Source organism: Haemaphysalis longicornis, unplaced genomic scaffold, assembly GCF_048455015.1.
Source record: "Haemaphysalis longicornis isolate Haplotype H1 unplaced genomic scaffold, Haemaphysalis longicornis Haplotype H1 scaffold_7, whole genome shotgun sequence".
In the NCBI taxonomy this organism is placed as follows: domain Eukaryota; kingdom Metazoa; phylum Arthropoda; class Arachnida; order Ixodida; family Ixodidae; genus Haemaphysalis; species Haemaphysalis longicornis.
This window is the reverse complement of record NW_027526422.1, coordinates 106,056,558-106,079,221: the sequence shown is the minus strand read 5'-3', so window position 1 is coordinate 106,079,221 and position 22,664 is coordinate 106,056,558. Positions and strand designations below refer to the sequence as shown.

Sequence of the window (22,664 nt, the reverse complement as noted above, 5' to 3'; positions counted from 1 at the left end):
TGTAGCCCATTATGGCGAATCACTGCTCTGCACGTCAGGCAGCTTGCTCATTGAGTGGAACGGCTTTAATTTTTCGGGGCTTCTTTGCACAGCTCGTAGAGTTTTCTTGAAAAAAGGGTGTGGCAGACACCCCCGGTGCGGGTTTCTGAAGCGGGAACAGTCCTTGCGGACGATCAACTCCAAAAATCGAAACACGCATATATGACATAAAAAGGCATTTTTAGGCGCTAAAAAGCCAATGTAGGCCAATATAGTCAAAATAGGAACTAGAAAGCCGATATATTCAATATAGGCACTTATAGTCACAATAATCTATTGCTTAAAATGATCCCCTAACCTTAATTCATGCTTGTATGTTAAATAGGCTTGATACGGACTCCAGGAAAAAAGACACATTTTGCCTATCGTTCAGGTATCCAGTTATCATTATTTTGTGGCTCGCCAAACATTACCCCCGCTGGCGTTTCCAGTACCTGGCGTCGATTTTAAGAACTGTTCTTCTAAATCGAAATCATTTGGCTGATTTGAGAAAGGTAAATAAACGTACTGGGTTATTATAACAGCCCCATAGAACAGGTATTTCTGCCAGCAGCGCTATACAAATTGTATACGCCTGCTTTTCGTGGAGCTTAACGACATGTGTATTTAAGCCTACACGATGTTCCTATCAGGTCCGAACACCGCAATTTTCACTCAACCACAAGGGGGAAGGGCCATCGAATAAAACAAAGCCGACTGAAGCTGCATTCTTCGGTGTCATTGATCATACATGCCTGCTTTCCTTTTTGTTTCAATGAACTGTGCGATATCTTGCTTTTTTGCAATTATCTTGCTATGCGGTATAATCTCGGTGAGAAGATCCAAGACTCTTAATTAATCATTGCGAAAGCCTCCGACCATGGACATGAACAAGCCTGCGAGCATGCCATATCGGGACAACGATAACCATTATTTAATGAACGGAAGCATTGCGCATGGCACGTATTTTACTCTTCTGTGTCCGCAGACTGTCGTAGCATAATACGATCGATAGGAGCAGCGTTTCACTTGGATCCTATGGAAGCACTCCAGCAACAACCAGAAAAATGCGACTAAACCCGGTGGTCACGTTGTTTGTAGCAGCTCACCTATGCTGTGTCAACGCTGGTCCAGGTAGGGGTTTTTCGGTCTTTTATTTAGTATTGTGTGCTGTGTACACTCTTTATTCAAAATATGTAGTTTCCATAAAACAGCTTTATAGCGTTTTTAATATTTCGTCGAACGAATTAATTGAGCCAACGGGGTGCAGAAGTTGCAGAAGAATGTAGAAGCGATGTCGTGCAATAGCACCCCTGTAACATTTTGGTAATCCTAGGGAAGAAAGCAGGTCAGGCAAACTTTGCTCAGATTTCAACTCCGTCTATCAGTCTTTGTTGCCGGTTTAGGGGAGACTTTGAATATCTGTGGTATCCGCCCTGTATTTATACGCGAGTTGCTGCTGGAAGTTATTCGGGCAGAAGCTTTGAAAATAAAGATGTAAATTTTAAACTGAGAACGCAGTCAATGAAGTTTGAACATTGCGGCGTAGTAACGGTCATCTACGACGCAGATTAAGCCAGTGCAATTACTGATTGCAGTGTTTAATTCGCCGTAACAATATTTTATGCATGAGGTGCTTCTTTGCACTGAAAGTGCTAAAAATAAGTTTGTAACCGATTATAAATTTTTTATGGCGTTCTGTTCCCGCGTACGCCTTCATCAAAAAGACTCATTGCGGCATGGCGTGAAATCGTCGACATTGTGGGCATGGTGCTTCACACAACACATTTGCCTAACACAGCGAATTCGCATTGATCTGCTCATACCGTCAAAAGACAGCTTACACGAGCTACTTAGGCAATGCTGAGGAATGAAGTAGTCGAGTTAGACTTCGCAGTAGTTTTTGTTCCCCCTAAATTTGTTTACGCCAATGCAGCTGAAGGCCAGAAGTAAATAATGCGGCATAGGCGAGGGTGTATGAGGAAAATCCGTAAACTTAGATTTAGAGAACATGGCTACGGCTTTTTTGCCTGGACTGTCTTCGAGCTCGGCGCATCTTATGGAGGGCGTTTCCGACATTTTAAATTATCAGCGTTACTTGTAAGGTACAATTCAGCGTTCCTACCCGACCTACATCACTCGGTTTCCACGCAGGGCTGTTGCAAAGTGTGTGTATCTGTGGGCAAATTTCTATGTAGCGATGCGTCATTCAAAGTTTTGTTATGTATCTTTTCTAGGAATAAAGCATTCTATTCTATTCGATTCTATTCTATTCTATTCAGTGGGGAAGGCGTTTATTCCTGCTCAGTGAAATACCAGGCGATCATGTAGGCGCAGCTTCTATATTATGATTTATTTATTTATTTATTTATTGATTGATTGATTGATTGATTGATTGATTGATTGATTGATTGATTGATTGATTGATTGATTGATTGATTGATTGATTGATTGATTGATTGATTGATTGATTGATTGATTGATTGATTGATTGATTGATTGATTGATTGATTGTAGGGTTTAACGCGCTGATGCAACGCCGGCGATGAGGCGTGCTGTAGTTGAGGGCTCCGGAATAATTTCGACCACCTTGGCATCTTTAACGTGCGTCGAAATCTCGTACACACGGGCGTTTTTGCTTTTTGCCTCCATCAGAAAAGCGGCCGCCGCGGCCGGAAATCGAAGCTTTTATATTCTTCTATAATACCTATCCCCACAAACAGCACATACGTGGTCGCTGTGCTTTCGTTTCGGCTCTTCTGTGAGCGATGAGCACGTACTGGCCGGAAGCAAATCTTTTAGTGGATCCCCAAAAAACGCCATTTAGTGTACTACCGGACGAAACTAAACACATTTAAATAGCGGCTAGACCCAAATATGCTCGCAGAATACTGACACAAAAGAAAAACTGAACTGACACACGTAACTGAACTGACACACGGTTCGCAACAAATACTTAATAGCTATGGAGCGGCCTCCGATCATGGCAAAAAAAGCTCTGGGTAGCTTCGCTCTAGTGGCGCAAAGATTTGAAAAAGAGTGAAGCTGGCGGCACCGCCTAGCTTATTTTTGGTTCGGCTAAGTTTATGCGTGGTTATGCGTGCACACTCGGTCACGTTTTCCGCGTAGTTGTTGTTTGTTCGTTTATTTAATAGCCTCAAGGCTTAGTGGACACTACGTGGGTCCGATCTATATCCAGGAAACTAGGTTGGCCTCCCGGATATAGTCCAGTAGGGAACGGTAGGCAGGACCATGGAGCCACTGATGGTAATGCGTGTCTTGCTGCAAATTTAGGCCTGCTGCCATCAAACATTTCCTTCGAATGTCCTTAGTTCCAGGGCATGTCCATATTAGGTGGTGAAAGTCTGCCGGAACCGTTTCCTCACAGCAGGTTGGACATTTCACATGTCCTCGGTAGTCCCCTTTCCATCCACTCGTGCGGGCATGAGTAAGAGCCACGCCCAGTCGGATCCTTCGTAATGCAACCTCCTCCATCCTGGTAAGATTGAGGAGGAGGAGAACCGAACACAGAGGTATGAGAGCACGCGTTCGGTGTCGAAGATACTCCTTTGCAGCCATTCTTGTGGCCCATGGGTCACTTGGGAGCTGGGCGGGGGATGATGGGGCTGGGAAGTTGTGTGACAGGAAGTCAGCCCGTTCATTTCCTGCAATACTGGTGTGACCAGGAACCCATGACACAGCCACTTTGGATGGCATTTTGCTGTGGAGCTGGTGGATGCGTTGGCAGATGATGGGGGTCTGCGCAATCTGTTTCAAATAGTGGAGCACTTGCGATTCTTGGCGGAGAGTTCTGTTGCGGTCATCGTTAGCCACTCAGAGAAAAACAGACACTGGGACATTAAACTACGTCGAATGCACGCGAGGTCGTTATTCCGTATCTTCTGCAACTCGCTGACGTTGCACCTCCCCTTCACGGGCGAGATGTTCGAGATTGGACCTGAAGTCGTCGCGTCCGTTCTTCAGCGCGGCGCCCTTGACGCCATGTTTCCCCTCCTTCGGGAGTGACGCCCTCCTTTCGTCGCCCCATTTCTCCTTTCCCCGGAGACCCGGTCGTTGCACCTCACATGGATTTCCGAACTTGCCGCTGAAAGTTCTCCAACACTGGCAGGCCCAGATCGTTTTGTCCGCAGGCTTTCCCACCTTGCCCAAAGTGGACCGCGTTCGCACGCGCTAGAAACGGCGGCAACCGGCTTCACGAACTCTGCGTTTCCATCGCGAGCTATTTTGTGCTTCCCATTTGAGGCACTAACGCGCGTGACCTGGCGACGAGGAGAGCACGCCAGAGATCAGGCTACGAACGCTGAACAGTGTGTTCTCGAAGGCCGACTGGAGCCGGCGCGCGGTGCCGTCTTCGCGCAGCGCGGGGTTTTCCTGCGTGCGTTCGCCAGCCCAACCACCAGCTTAAACAGCATTCGCTGTTAGAAACGTAGCCACGGATTAAAGCGACAGGGACGCCACTGCTCTCGTTGTTTTCTGTGAAGTACTTACCTTGAAGTACTGGCATGTATTGACGGTTGTAAAGGAAGTCAGGAACACCAAAACACACCCAGGAAAGGCCGAACGTCTTGGGTTGCAAGCCAACTCTTGTGTCGGCTCGAACGTAAACGGGCGCTTGCCCGAGAACAGCGGTGCTGCTGCAACGCAAATTCTACGGTTCGCGCAAAGGAATCGACCACTAAACGTCGGAGCCGAGAAGCTACCTTTACTTTGACTGCCTTAATGGGAGGACAGGATATCAGCCTCTGCGAGACTACTGCCCCATCTATCGACTACTGCACCATCTATCGGTGGGTCTGAGAACCGGACCCTGCGAGGCCGCCTGCGTGACGCACGACACACAGCAGACAAACAAAAAGTGCCGGCCTACAACAGCTTCGCTGTTAGAGGCAATAGGTCTCAGTTCGCAGCATTGCGTTCCTGACACGCCCTCTTTCTGGATAGCAATGACCCCATAAAGCTTTCAGTGATGTTACGAGCAATCCAAGGTTGCTCTTGGTACAAAGACCAGCATCAGAGCTATAAATCGCGACTTATATCGGGTATGCATGTCTAATACAGCTTATTTTGTCGTCCAAAGTTTTTAGGAGAAATTATTAGTACATTGACTTTCGTCACTGCTGAGTCCCCTTTGCGGAGTACCCAGTGTAACCCAGCAAGCAAGAAAAAACTACACGTATGTGGTAAAGGCTCACCCTGACAAACACATATTTATATATTTTTTCTTAATGAAACTGAGTGTGCCTGAAACCGTAGCTACAGGAAAGTGGCGTTCGCGCAATGTAACCCCGCTTGAGGCACTGTAAAATTTTGAAGGGAAGTGGGACTAGTTTGCGGCTGCCAAAAAATGATGAAGAAACACCTTTTTCCTGCATGATTCCTGCGCTAATACATGCGCAACCATAGCTTTGGTGGAAGTTTGTGTGGTTCTGTTTTGTTGCCGTTCGGAGCAGCGACGAGGCCGCAAGGCCGGCGGCTTTCTTTGTAATCGTACGGCTCTGAAGCGTACGAGTGGAACCGTAAACGCAGCGCATTAAGACAATGCTGATGTGCGTAGTTAGATCACTCAGGTATCTACCACAATTGTAGAAAAATGGTCAGATTACCGAATAACGGCATTAGGTCATGCCAACCTAAGTAGAAAGCTAATTGCATTGATTGATTGATTGATTGATTGATTGATTGATTGATTGATTGATTGATTGATTGATTGATTGATTGATTGATTGATTGATTGATTGATTGATTGATTGATTGATTGATTGATTGTGGGGTTTAACGCGCCGACGCACCGCAGGCGATGAGGCGCGCCGTAGTGGAGGGCTCCGGATTAATTTTGACCGCCTGGGTATCTTTAACGAGCCCCGAAATCTCGTACGGAGGGGGGTTTTTGCTTTTCGCTTCCATCAGAAAAACGACCGCCACGGCCACGAATCGAACCCGCGACCTCGTGCATAGCAGCGCAACGCCTTAGACACTAAGCCACCGCGGCGGGTAGATAACTAATTGCGAGCCTTGGAATGGAATGTTTGCCCCAGTCACCTATTTGTGCGGGAAGATTGCGTCTTAGGAAATAGCGTCGGAAAGCTACAGTAAGTTCCGCGAAAACTTTCATGGATACTTTAGAATTGCACAAACCTACATTTGTTCATGGCGCGTACAACCAACAGCAGGTTGTCTTTTTTAGATGCGGCGCATCTCTTGCTCTGAGGCATGTCCCTCCTGTGTCGTCGTCGGCGGCGGCGGCGTCCGTCCGCAGCCCTTCTCCGTTCGCCTCTCCCAGAGCTGTGCAACACTCTCACTCCGGCGCATTAGCATAACGACAGCTGGCGCGCTTGGTTGGCGTGCGCTTCGCTGCGTTAACGCTGCGTTAACAGCTGCTCCGGAGCGCATGTGCGCGCATGCGCGACTCTCCTCTGCGGTCTCCTCTCCTTCAACCCAATGAAAACGCCAATTGAACCCCCAGATGCGCCGCATCACACCAGGGTTCCCTCGCGGAGAGATGGAGGCAATTTTTGTTATACCCCCCATGGGCACACGCATTAGAACGCAATGCTGGCAAGGTGCAAACGCTTTACCGACCGCTGTTATTATGGTATTTCTCACAGAGAACAAATTGCTTCGCTTGAGCGCTGTTAATTCAACAGAGAAAAGCAAAACGTTACTAAATCACGCCTTGTAGACAGCGTTGTAAAGAATAGGGGGCTGAAGAGACATAATAGTTCAAATGTTTCACCGATATATCCGTATAATAGGCAGTTTTAGCATATCGTTATCGTGTTTGCGTTACCGTTTCCCGTGTTACCGGAAGCGCTGGCGACGGTGAAGCCTGTGCCGGTAAGTTACCGTTCGCGGTAACTCTCGCGCTGTGTAGTCTACTCCCTCAAACACGGTAAACGGTAACGTAAACACGGTAACGATATGCTAAAACTGCCTAATATCTCACTTTCTGTTTAACGCTAACTAAGTCTGTGCATTACCAAACGTAAATCATAAGCTTCGTTTAAAAATAATGTATTGGTGCGTGTAACTAACCACGTAAAAAACAATGCCCGGTCTTCCGTTTATCACCCTAATTCACTGCTCGTTTCATAAACATCTCGGTCAGATGTAAAACAAACAACCGTACTGTAACGGATCTCGTTACCTGCAACCAATATAAAATCCCACACCACGTTGTTTAAAGCATAAACATCAGCAATATATTTTAATTCAGCGCTTTAAAAAGGCTAAAAAGTAGGGGTGTGCGAATATCAAATTTTTGGAATGCGAATCGAATACGAATATCTATCTTCGAATATCGAATAATTAAGGGGGGACGTGGCTTTCACAATCAACTTTTTTATTTCTCTGTGGATTTTGATGACAACTGGCACAGCAAGTGGAAATGCTTGTGTGATACCACCATAAAAATTTCAAGGTAATATTTTGAAAATTGTTTTTATTTATAAAATTCTATTTCTGTTCCCCTTGTACCGATCTTGAGTGGCTTAAAACACGATAAACAACTTGTTCGAAGTGCTTTGCATTCAGAAATGAATGGACGAGGTCGTGACAGTCAGATTTTTTTTATTAAAACACAATTTTTTTAGTTCTCAGTTTTCTAGACGTGAACGTACAAAAGGCATATAGACCATGAACGACTATCTGAATAAAAAAATTACAAAAAGTAAACCTGAAAAACCAAGACTGTCACGACCGCAGCTGTTCGTCAAGGAATGTAACGCAGAGAACTGAATCAAGATACACCTAGCGGTCACGAAGAAATCACTGGAACAAACGACGCAGGTGAAAAAAAAAGCCGGTTTCAGAAAGTTTCCGAGGTTGCAACACAGATATCATTCATGAAAAGTCGCTAAGGTTGTAGCCTTTCGTGTCCTTTTGAACACGGGGCTTCTGGGGCCTTGAAGTTGGAGTGCCTTTTCCAGCCTTTCTCTTTCCACAAAACATCATTTTCAGCTCCTCTGTAAAGAGTACATAGCCCCGTTTGCGGACCAAACGGTCGGAGATTGCTTTCAATGCAAAGTAAGTTAGCTGGTTGCCTGTATTGCACTGGACAAGTTCCCTCTGCAGTGTTGTGACCATTAAAGCAACTGAAGCACTTTTTTTTACTTAAATTTCGTAACTGAGTTTTGACTTCTTTTATGCTTTAATTATAACCTTGCCTGGAGCAGTAACTTCGTACTCGTACGCGCAGGTGTTCATTGCAGAAAATTTACATACGACAAGCCTACAAACGAGCTACTTTGAAGCTCGGTATAATATTCTGCGTAACCCCAACTGCAATGCACGCCCTTTTTTTTTACTACCCTTGACATTCAGGGCATCCAATATTCCTCGCAGCACAACCAATATTCACTAAACTATAGATGTATGCCTTCGTCATAACAATTTCCCTAAAAATTTCAATTTGTTGAATGCTATGGCAGTAGGGTACATTTTTAACGCATTGGTAATTATAATTTCCCTAAAAAATTCAATTTTCTAAATGCTACGAAAGTAAGGTACATTTTTAACGCCATCAACACGTTTTTATTCCGAACTCAGGCCTGTTCGCATGATTACACGAAGTGCACAGGAAACGTTCCGCAAGGAAGTGATATGGCTCGCCCGCATCGCGGCGCTCGTATACCGCGACATTTCGTACTGTGGTTATCCCTGAAATGGCCCTTCAGGTCACTTTTAAGATTATATCTACTGTCCCGGCCTTCAAACGCTCCGTTTACAGTATCTTCCGCCCGGCGTCCAGCGGCTTGTGGAATGGACAACCCCGCTGCAACCCGCCACTGCAAGGCAGACGCTGCTTTCTCTGTGGGAGTTCGCGCGCTCTTCAGGCGTCGACCGCAGAATGTAACATTTAAACTATCCCCCCCCCCCCCACCTTCCTTTCTTCCCCATGCTGACCGACGCGTCCACCTTCTAAAATAAAGTTTTGTTATGTTATGTTATCTAACGTCACAGGAATTAATTACAACTACTGGCGTTCAATCGTACCTGGTTGCGCAGTCAGGCAATGCTCCAACTTGCAGAGGCTACGCCGTGCGCGCCGCAGCTTTTGACGCAGTTTTGGCGTTGAAGCATCGCAAATCAGACGAAAAGTCCACTTCGCGAACCGCTATCACAAGCGCGCACACCGCGTTTCACCCTCCGGGGTAAAGTCACACGCACCACGGAGGGGTCGAGGACATCCGCTTTTCGAGCCACGCAACTTCCCGTAATCTGGCTTGTAATCTCAGGCATTCGCATCTCGATAATTTCGGCGTTGAATACCACAGCAGATAAAATGACTGAAGAGAAACTTGGCCGAGCGAAGCAGCGAAAACGAACTCTGAAACTGGCACTACGCAGTTCAGGCGTCCGCCATCTTGCACTGCCGCGGCGACGCCCAATCAGGAGGGCCGTTTCAGCGCGCGCCGAGCGGAAGGCCATTCGCGCTTCAGAATGTATTTCTGGCTTCGCTTGTGCTTCTACATTTTTCTACCATTCGTGCATCTGTGAATGAGAGAATGTAAAAAAGATAGCCGTGACCGGAAAGGGGATCGCTTAGCCGAACCATTGGTACCAAAATGGCTGCGCCCGGTGGCACTGTTGCGGAGATGCAGCGCTCCGACAATTGCTGTTTTTTCGCCCTTTTGCGCTGACATTTTGTCACCGCGGCTGGCAAAAGTGTTTTTATGCCACTTTGCGGTGCTCTTCGTCGGGAAACCTTTGCAAACGCACAGGATAGAAAACATAGAAACCGAATATGTTGCTTTCAAAAAACGATGTTTTGGTCATTATTCCCGAAGTTTAAAGCCGCGTGCCCCCATTAAACTAATCAATCTATATATTCGATAATAGCCAATTATTCGAACCCTTTCGAATATTCAAAATGTTTCGAATACATAGTTTTCGAAGCGAATACGAATATAACATTTAATATTCGAGTGATATTCCAATTTTTCGAAAATATCACACACCAGCGATATCTGCCAGTGGAAAATGTTGCACTCTTGAGTTATCCAAGGAAAGTAGTCCGGCATAGGCTAACATACCACGCAATATTCAGGAGAAGCTCATCACATGGCGAAAGGTGTGTGAATGAATGAATGAATAAAATATTCAATGAACACAACATGAGCTGGTATTAGGGTTTCCGCCCGGTGGGGGTAGGGGAATCCCTGGCTGTTGCAGGCTGCGTGTACCTTCTTCTTGGGGTCAGGCTAGAACACAGGGTCCTTGATGGTCAATCCCTCCGTCCACTGTTGCATGCAGCAGTTGGGGAAGACCTGCAGATCTGGCGTTTTCTGGCACTCTCATACCTGACGGTTGAGGGTTCCGGGTGCTGGTCAGCTGTTGCAGGTAGCTTGATTCTCCGTAAGATAGAAGCTATGGAGGAGGGTGTGCTGCGGATAAGTGTCAGCCTAAAGTTGTCCGAGTGTGGCGGCGTTATCTCTTGTTAGCTCGTAGTGCGGATTCGGAGAAATTCGCCGTTTGTGCTGGTAGTCCGACAAGATATCCTTGTAGTTCCCGAAAGGTTGTGACCTGAGATAAAGGGGCAATAGCATAGGTCGGCAGGATCATTCACATGTGCACTCACACACCCCCCTCACCACTCATGGGGGCGGGGTGAGTGAGCCTCGCCATTGTTTTCAACTGGCGAGTGTGAGCGCGAGTGAGTGTGAGCCCCGCTCACCATTCGCGAGTGCGAGGGTCACTCGCGGCGAGCCCCACTCACCACTCATGAGTGCGAGAGAAACTAAAGGGCAGCCCCGCACACCACTCGCGAGTACACTCTCGCTACTCGCGCCATTGGCGGGGCTTACCGCGGTGAGCGCCACTGCTGCGCTTGTAGTCGCTGTTGGCAAGTCTTCGCATGAGACGCTCTCTGTGATGGTTGTTAATGGCGGGATTGCTTTTAGATTCTGCAATATGTCGTCCTTGAGCTCGTGCTATGGGGCACTTAAAAATTATTTCTTTGGTCGCATGTTGATTTAGGACGGATTTGGATGGCCTTCTGACGCCGTAATGCACAGATACTGTTCGGTTTCATGACTCATGGAGGATCTGCTGCGCACACTCGCGTGCGAAGGGAAACGACAAGTGGTGAGCGCGAGCGCGAGTGAGCGTGACTGGTGAATGCGAATAGTGAGCGTGAGTGAGTGCGACTTGTGATGGTGAGTTGCGAGGGTGAGCGCGAGTGGGTGCGAGTGGTGACGGTGAGCGGTGAGCGCGAGCGCAAGTGAGTGCGAGTAGTCGCGGCGAGTGGTGAGTGTGAGCACGAGTGGGTGCGAGTGGTGGAGGGTGCGTAGTGAGCGTGAGTGCGAGTTAGTGTGTGAGGAAAAATATATTTTTGTGTGTGAGTGTAAGTTACTGTCGCTCACTTTTGCCGAGTTCTGGATAATGGTTCCCTTGTGAAAGAAATGGCCCAGTGTATGCCAACGTGAGCATATACCGGGCATACAACGGGTGGGTATGCCGCCTCTTTCCTCTCAAAGGATTTTGTCCAGGAAGCCAGATGATATAAAATTATGAATGTTCAGCCTTCTTGGAAGCAGATTAGGTGATCTTTTATAAATTAAACCACGTTGATAATTCCTGTCTGCTGCATGAGGTTGCCAAAGACAGAATAATAAACGTATAAGCTCCGCAAAACATACCTACTTGTTCAAAGTATTCGGAGGCTTGTATTCCTGTAAAAAAAGCGCATAAAATAATTTCACCATTGCGGTGCTTCAAAAAAGCGATTCCTTTACAATTGTATTTCAAATGTGAAGATCCTGACTGTTAACGTGTATGCATTTGCAAAATGATATTTCTGGCACTGAAATGATTTTTAACCCATTACGTATTTACGGGAGCGGTGCGTTGTTTCACAGTAGAGATGTCTGCGTTCATACTCAATTGTGTGGGGGAATATATAATTTGGAATTTTTAGAAATAGCAAATGCCAACATAGTCAAACGCAAATCAAGTCACACACCTTTGTTAAAATCTTGCAGTTCAAGTTAGATAAAGCAGTGAGGTCTACAAACCGACTGCATGCCGTTAAAGCTGGTGTGGAGGGGCAACTTTAATACAACCAGGAAATACTTAAACGCTGCTACGTTGCCCTTCTGTATTGCTAAGCCGGCAGTTCTACATCAGTGGGCAGTGCTTTGCCATTTCAAAGTGTCATTTCACGTAAGTTATGAAACTCACTAACATTTTCTAGGAAAATGTTCACTTTCCCGAAAACAAATGTCATCGCAGCCAGGTTAGCAAACAGCCATATATTCGCTTAGGTAGTACATGATAGAGAACTCCCAGCCCTTGTAAGGATGAAGACGTGAAGCTTGCTTAACGACAACGTGGATCATGACGCCCTCTGTGGTTATCTTCATGAATTGTGAATAATGTGTTTTTTTGTTATTGCAGTTCAGGAAGCTCAAGCACTTTCATACTCGCAGAAGAAGTGCAGCCGGCTGTTTCCTTGGGTAAGAAATATTTATTTGAGAAAAAATGGCGATAATTCAAATTTGGGCCGTGAAGCTACATGACACGTCATTCCCACGCCAGATGACCGGCCTATTTCGGCCTACTGTAGGACAAAGGCCTTTGCAAATTTCATTGAAGTTGTTCTATGCTCCATTATCCGAAACCAATACACCCCCCCCCCTCGGTTTTATTATATTGTCACGATGCCAAAGACGACGCAGTTGTCTTGCAGGAAAACGAGTTTATTGGAGCGAACTTGTGCTATCAAACAACACAAAGAATACCCAGGCGGCGAGACAGTGACGTGCGTACGTGGGCGTCGAGAATCGAATGCCACGGCATCTACTCTGCGGGAATTTATCACTCTGCGCGAGGGTTTCTGGAATAAAGAATAAAAGTCTGTCATCGTGCGTAGAAAGGTTTTAAGCGAACCACATGGACGACTTCGGGCCGCGTGCGTCGTCGTAATGTTCCGGAATCACCATCGGGGATCACCTCGTAGGTAAGGTGGCCAACATCTTGTAGAATCCGGTAGGGTTCGAGAGAGAGAGAAAATGACATTTATTGAAAATTTCCGGCGGGGAGGTGGGTCAGGCCACGCAGGGCTTCGCCACCCCCTGTCTATGTACTAAGCAGACCCCGAAGCTATGCCTGGGCACCGGTTCAGGCTACTCGGCGAGACCCCTCCCGAAGGAGCGTCTCCTTTTCGCCTTTGCCGGGCCAGAGCAGCCTCGAGCCGCTGGACTGCCAGCAGTTGCCGCTCGTATTCGGGCGAGCTCACGAGTCCTATAATGTCCGGTGGTAGCTCTTTTGGGCTCCCCACTGCACTGTGTCTTTCACATCCCCACATGATGTGGGCCAGATCTGCAGTCACCAACGCGCACACACTGCACACTGCACTTTCGTAAGTTCCAGGGCACACGTGGCGCGCGAGCGCTGGAGTCAGCACGGATCCAGTCTGTAGTTGACGGAGGAGGACGGCTTCGCCCCTCTTGAGCCTCGGGTGAGGTGGGGGCAGGGCGCGTCTTCCCGCACGATGCCAGTGAAGGATGTCCCCGTAGTTGGTCAGGGGCTCCATGATCTCCGCCGCAGACGATGGGCAGGGGGGCACCGCACGGTGCGCGAGCTCGCGTGCGATGGCGTCCGCCTCCTCGTTGCGGTTGACGGTGCCACCCGCAATGCCCCCCACGTGTGCGGGGAACCAGCGGATGTGCGTTGTAGTCTCCTTGCGCTCGGGGAGCAGGCTCGCTGCAGTCCCGCACACGGCGTTCCTGGCGTAGCTTGCTACTGCGGTCCTCGAGTCGCTGAGCACCGTGGTGATTGTGGGGCTGCTCGCTAGCGCTAGGGCTATGGCAGCCTCCTCTGCCTGCGCGGCCGTTCGGGCCTTGATGCTGCAGGCGTTCATTAGTTCCCCGGTGGTGGCTCGTACGACCACCACCACATATGTGTTGGGGCGGTCGCGGTGCTTGGCTGCATCCACGTATACTGCCCCCTCGTCACTGTTGTGTGCCTCGGCGAGCGCTCGGGCTCGCGCCGCTCTCCTCTCCGCGTTCCTGTCCGGGTGGACGTTCCGCGGCAAGGGGAGCACCTTGATCTTGCGAATGATGTCGTCCTCTATGGGAACGATCCTATCTTGATGTTGGTCAACTTGAGGTGGGTTGAGGCCCAACCTCTGGAGGATGGCCCTGCCGGTTTTGGTGCAACCGAGGCGTTCGAGCTGGGAGACCCGCTGGGCTTCACTCACCTCGTCCAGGGTGTTGTGTACCCCCAGTTCGGCAAGGGCCTGGTTACTCGTGCTGTTGAGCAACCCCAGTGCTGCCTTGTAGGATTTGCGGATGGCCGCATTGATCCTATCCTTCTCCTGTTGTTTCCAGTAGTGGAACGCACCAAAGTATGTAACGTGGCTCATGACAAATGATTGCAAGAGGCGCAGCAGGTTAGCTTCTCGCATTCCCTGTCTGCGCGTAGATATTCGTTTGATGAGACGCGTTGCGATCCCCATCTTGGTGACCATGCGGTCGATTGCGGTTGTATTGCTGCGGCTGGCTTCGATGTGCATGCCGAGCACTCTGATGCTTTTCACGTGGGGTATGACTGTGCCGTCCCCCGTGCGCAGCGTGATCTTTTTGGCGTCCTCCGCTGCTCGCTTGCGGAGGCGCCCGGGCGGTGGTAGTATCAGCAACTCCGATTTCTGCGGAGAGCATCGTAGTCCCGTGTCTTTCAGGCAGCCTTCGATGTTGTCGATTGCCTCTTGTAGTGTGGATTCAATGTGGACGTCACTACCCCCGGGGACCCAGAGGGTAATGTCGTCCGCATAGATGGTGTACTTGACTTGAGGGAGCTGGTTCAGGCGTTCGGCGACTCCAATCATTGAAGAGAAATGGCGAGATGACTGCGCCTTGCGGAGTGCCGATGCTGCCCAGCTTCCGCTCTTCCATTTGTAGGTTTTCAATCTGTAGCATCACCGTGCGGTGTGACAGAAAGTCCCTGATGTAGTTGTAGGTCCTCTCTCCGAGCCCCAGTCTGTTGACTTGAGCCAGGATCGCAGAGTACCGTCATAGAAGCTTCTCACTGAGTCCACGTCGTCGGATGGGATTCCAAACCCACACACGATCCCCTGGACTGTACTCGGCGTCTCGGCGTCGGAGGTAGTAGCGTCTCGCATCCACTAGCTGCTGGTCCGTTGTGCGAACTCGAGTGAGCTGGCGGCCCTCCTCTGCACGCTGAAAGTATCCGTGTCGGAGTTGAGGTCGTCGTCTTCCACGTTGGGAAGCATGGCGTCAAGCATCGCAGTCGGCCATCTTCCGTAGACAAGATCGAACGGTGCCATCTGCGTAGTTTCCTGAATAGCCGCGTTGTACGCAAACGTGACATACGGTAGGACTTCGTCCCAAGTCTTACGTTCAACGTCGGCGTACATAGACAGCATATCCGCGATCGTCTTGTTCAGGCGTTCCGTTAGTCCGTTCGTTTGGGGGTGGTACGCCGTCGTTCTTCGGTGATCCGTGTTGCTGTAGCGTAAGATTCCTTGCATGAGCTCCGCAGTGAAGGCCGTTCCGCGGTCCGTTATTAGGACTTCACGGGCTCCATGTCGCAGCACAACTTGGTTTATGAAAAACTTGGCGACTTCTTGTGCAGTCCCCCTCGGAAGAGCAGCGGTCTCTGCATAGCGCGTCATGTAGTCTTTTGCTACGACAATCCACTTGTTCTCGGATCGTGACGTAGGCAACAGGCCCAGAAGGTTCATTCCAATCTGTTGAAAGGGCCTCGATGGGACGGCGATTGGCTGCAGAAGTCCGGCGGGTCTCGTCGGTGGCGTTTTTCGTCGCTGGCAGTCACGGCAGCTCCGGACGTATTGGGTGACGTCAGATGCAAGGCGGGGCCAGTAGTACTTCGTCTTGACTTTTTCAATAGTGCGAGCTGTGCCGAGATTTCCGGAAGACGGGTCGTCGTGGCATTCTTCAAAAATTTCGCCACGAAGGTCTGTAGGGATTACAAGAAGATAATTCGTTCTTGTTCCGGGTCTGAAATTCTTCACGAGGACGGAGTTTTTCAGGCTGAATGCTGGTAAGTTCCATTTGAAGGCCCTAGGCTTTGAAGGCATTGTTGCAGCTCGCAGAATGCTTTTTCTTGGGCGCTTTCCCGGCTGAAAGGGGTGCTATCTTTCGTCAAGCGCGTGAGTGGCTCTGCAATGCGTGCGAAGTTTGGGACGAAGCTGCGGTAGTATGCGCACAGGCCGAGAAATCTGCGCACGCCCTTCTTATCTTTGCGTCTTGGGAAGTTCGTTATGGCTCAAGTTTTCGCCGGGTCAGGCAGGACTCCCGCGGCGTTGACGACATGGCCCAAAAACCTGAGTTCCTCGTACGCGAAGCGACACTTTTCAGGCTTCAGCGTTAACCCCGACGTACTTATGGCCTCGAGTACAGACTGCAACCTTGCAAAGGGCTCGTCGAAAGTCCGGGAGAAGACCACAACGTCGTCGAGGTAGATGAGGCAGGTGTGCCACTTCAGGCCAGCAAGCACAGTGTTCATGACTCTCTGAAACGTTGCTGGTGCCGTGCATAGCCCAAACGGCATCACCTTGAACTCGTATAGGCCGTCCGGGGTTATGAATGCAGTCTTCTCTCGATCTCTCTCGTGCACTTCAATTTGCCAGTAGCCTTCTTCAGATCCATCGATTAGAAGTGCTTCGCGTGGCACAGATGGTCGAGGGCGTCGTCGATTCGTGGGATGGGGTACACGTCCTTTTTGGTGATCTTGTTCAATCGCCGGTAGTCAACGCAGGACCTCAGTGTGCCGTCTTTCTTCTTCACGAGTACGACCGGCACCGCCCACGGACTTTTCGATGGCTATATAATGTGTAGGTGTAGGTGTAGGTAGAGCAGCATTTCGTCGACTTGAGGCCGGATGGCTTCGCGCTCGTGTGAAGAGACGTGGTACGGTGACTGTCGGGTGGGTCGGGCTCCATCCTCGGTTATTATCCGGTGCTTCGCCAGAGGTGTCTGACGTAACTTTGAGTTCGACGAAAAGCACTCGCTGTAGCGACGCAGCAAAGCCAATAACCTGTTCCTTTCTTCTTGCAGTAGCGCCAGATTCACGTCGAAGGGATGCGGAAGCTTGATGGTATCTTCGGGTGCGAGTTCCAAGTCGCCGACTGCGATCACTTCACTAGCTTGTTGCGTTTCTTTGAGGAACGCAATTGCAGCGCCCTTATTTAAATGCTGGTACTCCTCCGTGATATTGGTGACCAAAACGTGGGATGTACGCTGCTTAAACCGCGCAATGCCTCTTGCGATAGACACACCGCGGTCAAGAAGCAATCCTCGGTCGCTCTCCACGATAGCGTCGACGTCAGGAGCAGCACCGTCACAGGAGACGGTGACCATCAAGCTTGCGCGGGGTGGCAGGGTGACATGATCATCGGCGATCCTTACAGCTGCACGGTGTTCGGGGTTCCGTTCCGGCGTCATGGAGTGATCGGAGGAAAAAGTTATCGACTTGGTCTGCAGATCGATTATTGTGCCGTTGTTCATCGAAAATTCCATTCCGAGAATTACGTCGCGGGAGTTGTGAGGCAAGATAACGAACGTAGCAGGGTACGTCGTGTCGTCTATGGTGACGCGGGATGTGCACGTTCCACTTGGTGTCACGAGGTGGCCTCCCGCCTTGCGTATGTGCGGACCGTCCCATCTGGTCATAACTTTCTTCAGCTTAGCCGCAAATGGTCCGCTCATTACTGAGTAGTCGGCTCCCGTGTCTATGAGGGCGACTACATCAAAGCCGTCGATGGACAACTGGACGTCGGACGCCGCTTTCCTCGAGTTCTTCAGCTTTCAACACGCACAAGCCGTATTTCGGCTTGTGCGTGTTGGCGGTGGGGCATTATGCGTCGTCGTTATCGTCGTCTTCTTAGCTTCAGGCCTGGTCATGTCGGGTACGCGTCGCGCCGTGTAGTTGTCGTAGTGTTCTGGAGGCACGTCCGGGTTATATCGGGTCGTCGGGCTGAGGGGAAGTCATGAATCGTGGTCTTCGGCGAGTCGTTGCGTCGTTGGAGGGCTTTCATTTTTTCGCCGTTGAGCAACTTCAGCTCCAGAAGTTGCTGCTTTTAGTTTCCCCTGCGTGGACTGGGGGACCTTCCACGTGCAAAGTCAGGATTGCTACGGCGGTTGGGCGACTGGTGTAGGTAGGGGGATGGCGAACGGTTGAAACGGGCTGGGCCACGGCTGGTTTCAGATATATACTCGTCGATCTCACGTGGTCGTTGGCCAGGGAGAGAGCGAGGTGCGTCGACGGAGAAACCACGCAGTCCAAGTCTCTTGTATGGGCAGCGACGGTAGATGTGGTCAGCCTCTCCACAGTGGTAGCACAGAGGACGATTATCGGGAGTTCGCCACACGTCCGCCTTTCTCGGCGTCTGGTTTCAAACCACAGGCGGTCGGGCGGGTGACAGTGGGCGGCGGTACGGCGGGGCCTCTTGACGACGAGCTGGACCAGGGCGGGGTCAACGAACAGCTTCGGCGTAGGCCATAGCTTGTGGCTCAAGGGGTGCTTCCGACGGCGTAGAAGTCCCCAGTGCGTGTTCAACTTCTTCTCGGATAACGTCGGTCAGGGAGGCGACTTGGGGTTGCGACGTTGTTGAGATAGAGAGAGAACAATTTTATTTAGATCGCCTGCAGATCGGCTTAGACGTCCCACAGCTTGGAGGACTCGTCTTCGCCGCGACGCGGCCTGAACGCCGTCCCGGCCAACCTCCGACTTTTGCTTCTGAGTTCCGCCTCACGGGTGCGGAAGGGCCACCGCCCTCCTCACCCTCGGCATCGCTCGGTCGCTGCCTCTGTAGGGCCGCCGAGACCTGCTGGATGGCCTGGAGTTGAATGTTGTAGTCGTATGTCCACGTCGCTGCTTCTAGCTGCGGCGGGATCGTCGTCATCCTGGCTGCCTTTCTCGCATTAACGCTACAGTCCCACAGGATGTGAGCCAGCGTGGCTCGCTCCTTCGCGCACAGTCTACACACGTCACTTCCGTACACCATTGGGCATATGTGTTTCGCGAGCACCGGGGTTATCACGGAGTCCGTCTGCAACTGTCTGTATAGCACTGCCTCTTCCCGAGTGAGCCTCGGGTGAGGGGGCGGCATCGTCCTTCTCTTGAGTCTTGGGAAAAGTTTCCTCAGTTCTTCGCGAACGACGGCGCGGATTGTTTTCCACAAGCCTTCTGTCGCGAATCCTGGGGCGTTGATGGGGTTCGCCAAAAACGCGATGTGTGGTCGATCGTACTGCCCCGAACGCATGTCCAGGGTCTTCTCGATCATGGACGCCTTGGTCACGAACTCAGCGACGGTTCTTGGGGGGTTGCGAATTAGTCCAGCGAAGAGCTCTTGTTTAACTCCCCGCATCAGAAAGCGCACCTTCTTCTTTTCTGCCATTTCGGGGTCAGCTCGTCGGAACAGCATCTTTATCTCCTCAACGAACACCACAACACCTTCGTTAGGGTGTTGGATTCGCGTCTGCAACAACAGCTCAGCTCGTTCTTTCCGTACGACAGTTGTGAATGTTTTCGAACATTCCGCTTTGAACATGCTCCATGATGTTAGCGAGCTCTCGTGATTTTCAAACCAGACTTGAGCCGAGTCTCCGAGGTAGAAAAACACTTGCCTCAGAGTTTCTTCATCATCCCATCGGTTGAAATTTTGGACGCGCTCCAGCTTCTCCAGCCACTCTTCCGGGTCTTCACCAGGGGATCCTCGGAATGATGGGGGCTCCCGAGATTGCTGCAGAACGACGGGAAGATTGGCTTGGTTGACCATGGTGCTGGTTGCGACGTCTTCCTTCTTCGCTTTCTCCGGTAGTAGACTGAGCTTGGGTAGTAAACCTCGCAGGCGGAGGCTGGCTCTTGTTGGACTGGCTTGGCGACTTCCAGGGGTTGTAGGGAGCATGAAGGGTGGGTACCCCGCACCTCCACCAGATGTCACGAAGCCAAAGACGACGCAGTTGTCTTGAAGGAAAACGAGTTAATTGGGGCGAACTGTGCTCCCCCAACAACTCAAAGAATACACCGGCGGCGAGACAGCAGTCAAGAAAGTGACGTGCGTAGGCGAGCGTCGAGAGTCCAATGCCGCGGCATCTGCTCTCCGGGAATTTATCTCTCGGCGCGAGGGTTTCTCGAATAGTCGAAGTGTATTCAGAACACTGTAGATCAACGGAGATTATTCTAGGCTGTTCACGTTAGTTCGGAACGCTCTCCCTGTCAGAAGAGATAACACACGCGGCTCAGAAAGAAAGAACGGAACACGCGCCTCCCTTGGCACACAGACAATACCGATAACACAGACAGGCGCAGCCGGGCGGCGAAAGCAAAACACAAATAAACAAACCCAATGCATGGTTCCCGGCAATATCATCCCTACATCCAGTTTTATTTTCACTTAGTTTCATTCAGTTCCGCACCTCGTTGGGCGTTCTGTTTTCGGGACGGTTCACCTGTTTTCAATCTTCCGCATTACATGACGCGCCTGACCCCTCTTTCCACACATATATTTGGATAGGCTATACAGCACCCTACTTTGTTTCCTAACCCCACACGCTGCCTTCCCATTCGTATTCGTTACTCTTATCCGCCTGTTTTCTTCTTTTATTGTGGTCCCCGAAGGAATTAAAAATTATTTAGGCTTGGGGAAAAGCCTGCACCAGCCACCTATCGCGGTTCGTTGGGCTTAGCTAAGAGGCTTTCGACGTATTTACCAATTCCACAAGTGTCTGCATTGTATGTAATCACCAGAAATTTTCTTTAGTTGCATACCATGCTTTTCAATGACAGATGTAGCCTACCGTTTCAATATTTAAACGCGGCTGCTGACGCCACCCCCCCCCCCTGACCATACTAATTCGATGCATTATATCTGTTTTGTTGTCTGGATCAGCGCTGACAGCATGCCCAACGTATGTGTCTTCATCAACCTAATTCAGTAGTCTATCCCCAAAGCTGTCGCAGAGGTTTTTCGCAAGCCCATTCAGACTTATTTGTGATTTCTTCACACTCACCATCATCCCAGAGGCTGAAAATAAAAAGTCTGACTACAGTTCATGAAGCATTCGTTGCAGTAATTATGTGGACTAACAGAACAACATGATGATTTCTGCTTATTTCAATTGGCGAACATATGTTTAATATACTCGCATCCCTTACTTCTCCCAATTAAGGCACATAAATACCGCATCTCCAATGGCCCCAAACAAGTTTGGAGATTCTGTCGCTGTTTAGCCCGTTGTTCAGTAAGGACGCCTGCACGTACCCTAATGATGTCCTCCAATAATCGTGAGTTGATGCTTTTTTTGTTGTGTCACTGGTTCTTTCACTGTGGTGCGGCCTACTAAATTGAATGCCTTCTCATTCTCTTTAGATGCGACATAAATCGCTTGATTATAATGCGCATGTATCTTCATTTACGTGGGTGGCGGCATGAATGTGATCAAACGTTCAGTACCCTTTTATAGATGGAGACTGTCCCCTTGGATATAAGGAGCACCGTGTCTGGAGTGCCGCCCGACGTCACTTTAAGCACTTTACTAAAGTAACGTCTGGCTGCGTTACACAGTGTAACGTCGCGTCTGCTAATACCTCGCTCCACCGACTTTTATAATTTGGGTTAGGGGAAAACTAAGCATTTGTTACAGGAGTACTGTTACGAAAGTTAAACCCCAGATAACTGTGTAAAAGTCTTTCTTTGTATATGCAGATATTTCCAAAATGGTTTCAACAGTAACCTTCTGTATAACATATTTTAAATCCATTTTAATTTTTGTGCGCACGAGAAAGCTTAGAACGGATACCCTTCCACAAACGGCATCTCATCATGACGCCATCTGCTCCTCCTGGCAGCCCCCATACCCCCCCCCCCCCCCCCCACCCGCCCGTGAGGGCCCCCGTGACGTGCCCAACGCGCTGGCTACGGTTGGAGCGCGCTCCTCCGGCGTGTGTATATGTCACAGTTTTGGAACTGACGTCATGCTTCTTGGGCGCGTGGAGATGGTGAAAAGCACAGCCGGTCTGGATGCGCGCCCGCGCGCGCGCGTCATTCGGGCGACAAATGCGGTGACGTCACGAGCGCCCTCATGGCGGCCGCCTCGGTGTTCGTTTTGCCAAAATTGGAAGTGACCGAAATAAACAAGGCTGTAAATAATTACTCATGCTGCGACCGACCGTTTCAGGTGCCATTCTAGGATTTGTGCCATTCTAGGATCTAGGATCAGGTGCCATTCTAGGATTACCCATAAAACCGAAAAAAATGTAGCACGAAAACTTTTTGTCAGTACTCCGTTAACAGAACTTACACTAGCCTACCCTGAATTTAACCAGCCAATCGTTTTGAACCAAAGCTATCCTAAGTTAGCATAAGGTGACCGAATCAATGGAGCCAATCATGCAAATACGCGAAACTAAAAACTTACCTACACAAAAATAACCTAAACGGCAAAAACTTCAAAAATGAAAACCACGCGAGCCCCGGATTTTAATTTTCCTGCTCGTGATCATGAAGCCAAGATGTAAACGCCACAATATTACGCCAGACATTCCACAACATGCCACCTGTACGAAACCTTAAATTACGCAGGCCCTCGAACGACATTGCCATGTTTATATCGCTGAGCTGATGTGCAGAACTAAGTCTAGAC

The 22,664-nt window shown here is 49.7% G+C and overlaps 1 long non-coding RNA gene across 1 annotated transcript in view; it reads left to right on the top strand.

Moving 5' to 3' along the window:
- The first annotated feature begins 970 nt into the window (after positions 1 to 970).
- LOC144146774 (uncharacterized) overlaps positions 971 to 22,664 on the top strand; it is a 35,721-nt gene continuing 14,027 nt past the window's right edge. The window contains exons 1-2 of the long non-coding RNA XR_013317703.1: positions 971 to 1,152; positions 12,433 to 12,491. This is a non-coding gene — a long non-coding RNA (uncharacterized LOC144146774). The remainder of the gene's footprint in view (positions 1,153 to 12,432; positions 12,492 to 22,664) is intronic.